This window comes from Wasmannia auropunctata, unplaced genomic scaffold (genome assembly GCF_000956235.1).
Source record: "Wasmannia auropunctata unplaced genomic scaffold, wasmannia.A_1.0 LD336054.1, whole genome shotgun sequence".
In the NCBI taxonomy this organism is placed as follows: domain Eukaryota; kingdom Metazoa; phylum Arthropoda; class Insecta; order Hymenoptera; family Formicidae; genus Wasmannia; species Wasmannia auropunctata.
In genome coordinates this window covers 209,501-214,654 of record NW_012026836.1, presented here as the reverse complement: position 1 = coordinate 214,654, position 5,154 = coordinate 209,501, and positions in this window count along the sequence as shown.

Genomic DNA, 5,154 nt, shown 5'->3' with positions numbered 1-5,154 from the left:
TCATGTATTTTAAACATTTTTGACTAATTAATTAAATTAAATGCAAAGCAGAGTAATAAGAAATACGTTATGACACGAGCAAGTGTCTGAAGTGCCTCGCGCCAGTCTCGGACGTGCCTGACCGCGCGAATTCTATGCACGCCCATTCGTGAACTTCAATAGCTTACCGTTCAAATTCTATTCATCGAATCGCGTTTTGGTAAAGAACTTTTCGTCTTAAAATTTCACGGAGAATACGCTGGTTTCTGGCGGTACGCCAGTTCTGGGACACTCTGTATATATATATTTCTATTGTAGGTATTTTAACACCATTTACCGCTTCTAAAAAATACCTTAGAGACTCTTATATGCGTATTCGTGATGAGCAATTAAAAAAGAGAAGTAGTTCAGTGGCTGCACCAAAACCAATAAAATGGAAATGGTACAACTATATGCAATTTTTGAATAATGCACAGGATTTCCGTAGATTAGTAGAGTGATATACAGAAGTAAATATTAACATATATTAAAACAAAGTATATAAGTTTTTATATGCATATTTGTAATACTCTTGTTTGTATTTAAACTTGTTTCAGTACTACGAGCAATGTATCGAGCAATGAAATAAATAAAATATCTGATGTCGAGGAACATACTCGTTCTACGTATAAGCGATGTAAAAAAGATAACGATATTTATGAAACAATATCAGCCTTAGTGAAAGAACCGATCAACGTAAACGTATCATCGGCAGAAATACAGTCCAAACCTAAAAAATTTCAGATAAAGATAATATAAATAATATATTGGCTATAATATATAATTTATTGCATGAAATGCCCGAAAACGAAGGTTTTAATTTTGGTTTAAAATTATTGCATTTAACATCTGAAAAAGAAAATAAATTTCAAAACAAATAACATTGTTTAATGCATTAATTCTATTTAAATCTTTTATTACTGTTTATAATAAATTTTATTGTAATCTTATGCATGCATTATAATATTTTTTAATGTATGAATCGCAACATTCAAATAAGTTTTGTTTATTGAAAGATATTTAAAGATGTAAATAATAACGCAGATGCGTTAAAATATTTGATTATTTTGAGATAGCATCAATTTTATTAATAAAATTAGTATATCTTTTACGTATTACCACTATTATTAATACTTTGTAATGCTTCTACTCTCATCTCAAAGGACGCTATTTTGTTTTCTATGTTAGAAGCATTGTACGAATCATTATTTTTAATTTGTCAAAGAAAAGTATGCAATACTATTGTATTTTTCAATATTTTCAGCTGTATAATGATGTATTAATAGGTCATCTATGTAGTTTGTATTAAAATTCTTTTTATTGAAAATTATCTAAAAATACATTATTTGAGTACATGTCTTTTTATTGTGATTTTTATTACATGTATAACGATGCACCCCGTCATGCATCATTCCCGGCTGAATATCCGCCGGATGCCGCCCGACCGATCATCTGTCGGGCGATGAAGGGCGCGGTGTACCCATCCCTTTTTAAACAGGTCATTTCGGAATAGGCGCGAGCATATGACTTCACATAAGGAATGCCCGCGGACCGGAGACGGCCGAGCGCAGCCGAGCGCTTCCGAGGCTACCGATGCTAGCGCGCCAGCCAAAGAGCGGTCGGTAAAATTATTACTCGAGTTTTTGTTAACAATTACAATTTTTATACCGAAAATATCCGAGCACGTACGATGGTACCCGAGTGACCATCGCCGTGGGTATAAAAGGCCGGCAAAATAACCCTCGAGACCGATTCCTGATCGTGCCGGCCAGCCCACGATATCCGAAGGAGTGCGAGACTTCCCCGAGATCAAGCGCTACTTGATCTCGGACCGAGCGATTCTCGGCAAGTCAAAACTTCGATTTCCTTGACGACGAGGCACTAGGCTTCCCGGGACCAAGCGTTACTTTGTCTCGGACCGAGCGATTCTCGGGAAGCCGACAGCCTCGGAGTCACAAAGTTTCTTCATCCTTCGACCACGGACCCCCGGGATAGAGTGTTTCTCTATCCCGGTTGAACAATTCTCAACCGTGTTCGATTAGCAAGTCCGCTCCCATGCCTGGGATGGCATCTGGCTCAGAATAGAGCGTTTTTTGTCTCGGGCTGTTTGCTTTCACCGAGGCATTCCATCATCCTCCTGTCGCGCCGGATCTTTAAACTCGGGATTTAAAGCGCCAGCAAAATCGAGCGCACGTGCACGAGCACGCAATCGCACCACGCCGTTACCTCGTGCGCGTACACCGAGAATACACTTCCCTGCGAGATAGCCAACGATCTATCCCGGCGCGCTGGATCGAACACAAACATAGCACGGCGTTTAATTATCGGCGCGACTTGTCTGCGGCCTTTCATGTTCATTTACTTATCTTTTTTTTTATATATAGAATCGCCATTTCCTTTTTTTATTCTTGTCGACACGTTTTGTTCTCTCCACCGTTTAATAGTTTAACATTGAATAAATGGCATTTATAATTACACTAAAAGTTCACGAGTAATTTCTCTTACTACCCGTTCCGCTCTCTCTCTCCTGAGCCTGCACAGAAAAAACATTATTATCAATTTGAAACTAATATCTGCCATTTGACGCAATCATTGTTTTTTATATAAGCAACAATATAAAATTTTCTTTAAAGAATTTGATAATCTTAAATTTCAACAATATAATATTTTCATTTTAATATTATACTAGTCATTTGAAAAGTACAATATGATTACTTTGATAATAATAACGTTTTCTTTTGACAATTACACAAATTATATGATGAAGATAGAAGTGTTATTTTTACTCTACCTTTATTGTGTCAAACATACATTAAACTTATTTGAACAATATGAACATTTTCGTTCAATAATATTAAATCTCGAATAAATTTATTGCATTATTATTATCGAAGAATGTTATTCTTGGATCAAGAAATTTATATATTTGTAGAACAAGTGTCAAACATATGTTAAACTTATTTCAACAATATGAACGTTTTCATTAAATAAATTAAATCTCGATTCAATTTATTGCATTATTCTTATCGAAGAATGTTATTCTTGGATCAAGAAATTTATATACTTGTAGAACAAGTGTCAAACATACGTTAAACTTATTTCAACAATATTCGTTTTTGTTTAGTAATATTAAATCTCGAATCAATTTATTGCATTATTCTTATCGAAGAATGTTATTCTTAGATCAAGAAATTTATATACTTGTAGAACAATTATATTAGTTTCAGAATTAATAAGGTGTATTAAATGTATTCCCATATTTTTAAATTGAAAAATTTTGTATCCAATTCTGACTGATTGTTTTAAGAATTAAAAAACACAACAAAATTAAAAATCGGATATTAATTTCATTGTTCGATTGATACGTATATTTCTATATTGTTCTGTATTATTTAGTTATTTTTTATACAATAATTTAAAATATTAGAAAAAATTGAACAATAAAAAGAATATAGAAGCATTAAATCTATTATTATATGAAATTAATATCCGAGTTTTAATTTTGTTTTTTAATCCTTAACAATACAACAGAATTTTATATAAAACTTTTCAATTTAAAAATATGGGAATACGTTTAATATACCTGATGATTGTACTGCAAAAACATACATTTTATAATTCGTAAAACAAATACACACAAATTAAATTTTGTTTTTTTATCCTAAATTTTAAAGCAGAATTTGACAAAAGATTTTAATTGGAATACATAGGAATACTGCAGTATATTTGAAGGGAATCAAAAAATTGAAAGGATAAGACGTAATTTTCAGAAATAATAAGACGAACTTCGAAATTTTATTATAAATTTATGTTTATATAAATTTAAAGAACAATATCGTAAGCATACATATACTTCATTTCTAGAGAAAAAATAATCATGGATCGGGCAAACTTATCCGTTTCGCGCAGGTCTCTTCTACCCATCACAGAATGCGAATAGTTATTCTCTCGTTGAACGGAGTAATATAAGCATATGTACATGTTTTTTAGAAAATTAAAGTAAATAATTCTTATATAAAACAATGTTTCTCTTTTTCATTCAATATAACAAGTTAAACATTATTATTTGGTAGAAAATTAAATTGAGGTAAAAACCTTTATTTACGTTTAAAATATTTAGAAAAATGTGGAAATATATAGTTATTTATTTAATACATATTTATTTGTCTGTTTTGTGGGAAAAAATTGCTCCATTTTATTTAAAAACGAAAAAGAAATTATTTTGTTAGAATATTTATATATGTTTTGCCATCTTGTAACATATAAGTATTTAATGGAAGACAAGCCTCTATTTCGAACAAAGAAAAAAATATGTGATTATTTGAGGTTTCAACAACATAGGCTTTATAGTGTAAATTGTACTCAACAACTATCAATTCTTGACATATAAAAATCCACTCAAACTCATTTTTAGAATTATGGAAAATTTTAATAATTTTAAAAAATATAGGAACATTATTTTTAATATCGAAAAATATTACATTATTTTTATTGAATCTTATTCCATTTTTCTCAAACCAGTATATTTCGTAATAATCATTTAAATTAAAAGGTAAATAAAGCATTGCACACTTTGCATTTATATCTAATATTTTTCCAACTTTTATTTTGTCTGATATACCTACTTTTGACATACATCTATAAAGAAAGTTTAATTGAGTTTTTTTAGCTAATGTTAATGGTAAATTCTTCCTGCTCTGCACATTATTTGCATTTCTTTTTAGATCTTTATGTTTTGATTCGAAACGCATGCAAGATAAATATATAAGTGGTCCAGTTCTTGATATTATATAAGAGTAATGAAGTAAAAAGTGATGTTTTGGTTTGTGGACGTAGGTAGTGATAGATCAGGAGAAGGAGCGCAATGAAGGGTAATTATGTAATCCACAAATGACTCCGGATACGAATAACAGCTTGGAATATATTTTCAGGATATATTTACAAGGGTAGGAATGTCAGTGTAGATACTTGGTTGAGATGGATTGACTTCAGGAGGAGGTAGGAAGTAGATCGGGTGGCACCCGAAGGTGTCCGCGCCGAAAGGTGCGAAGGCTGTCGCCGGTTGAGGTCATCTACTCCTCCGGGGGGAAGTTCTCCTCGTCCTCGCCGAAGAGCTCTCTCAGCCGAGCCTGAAGA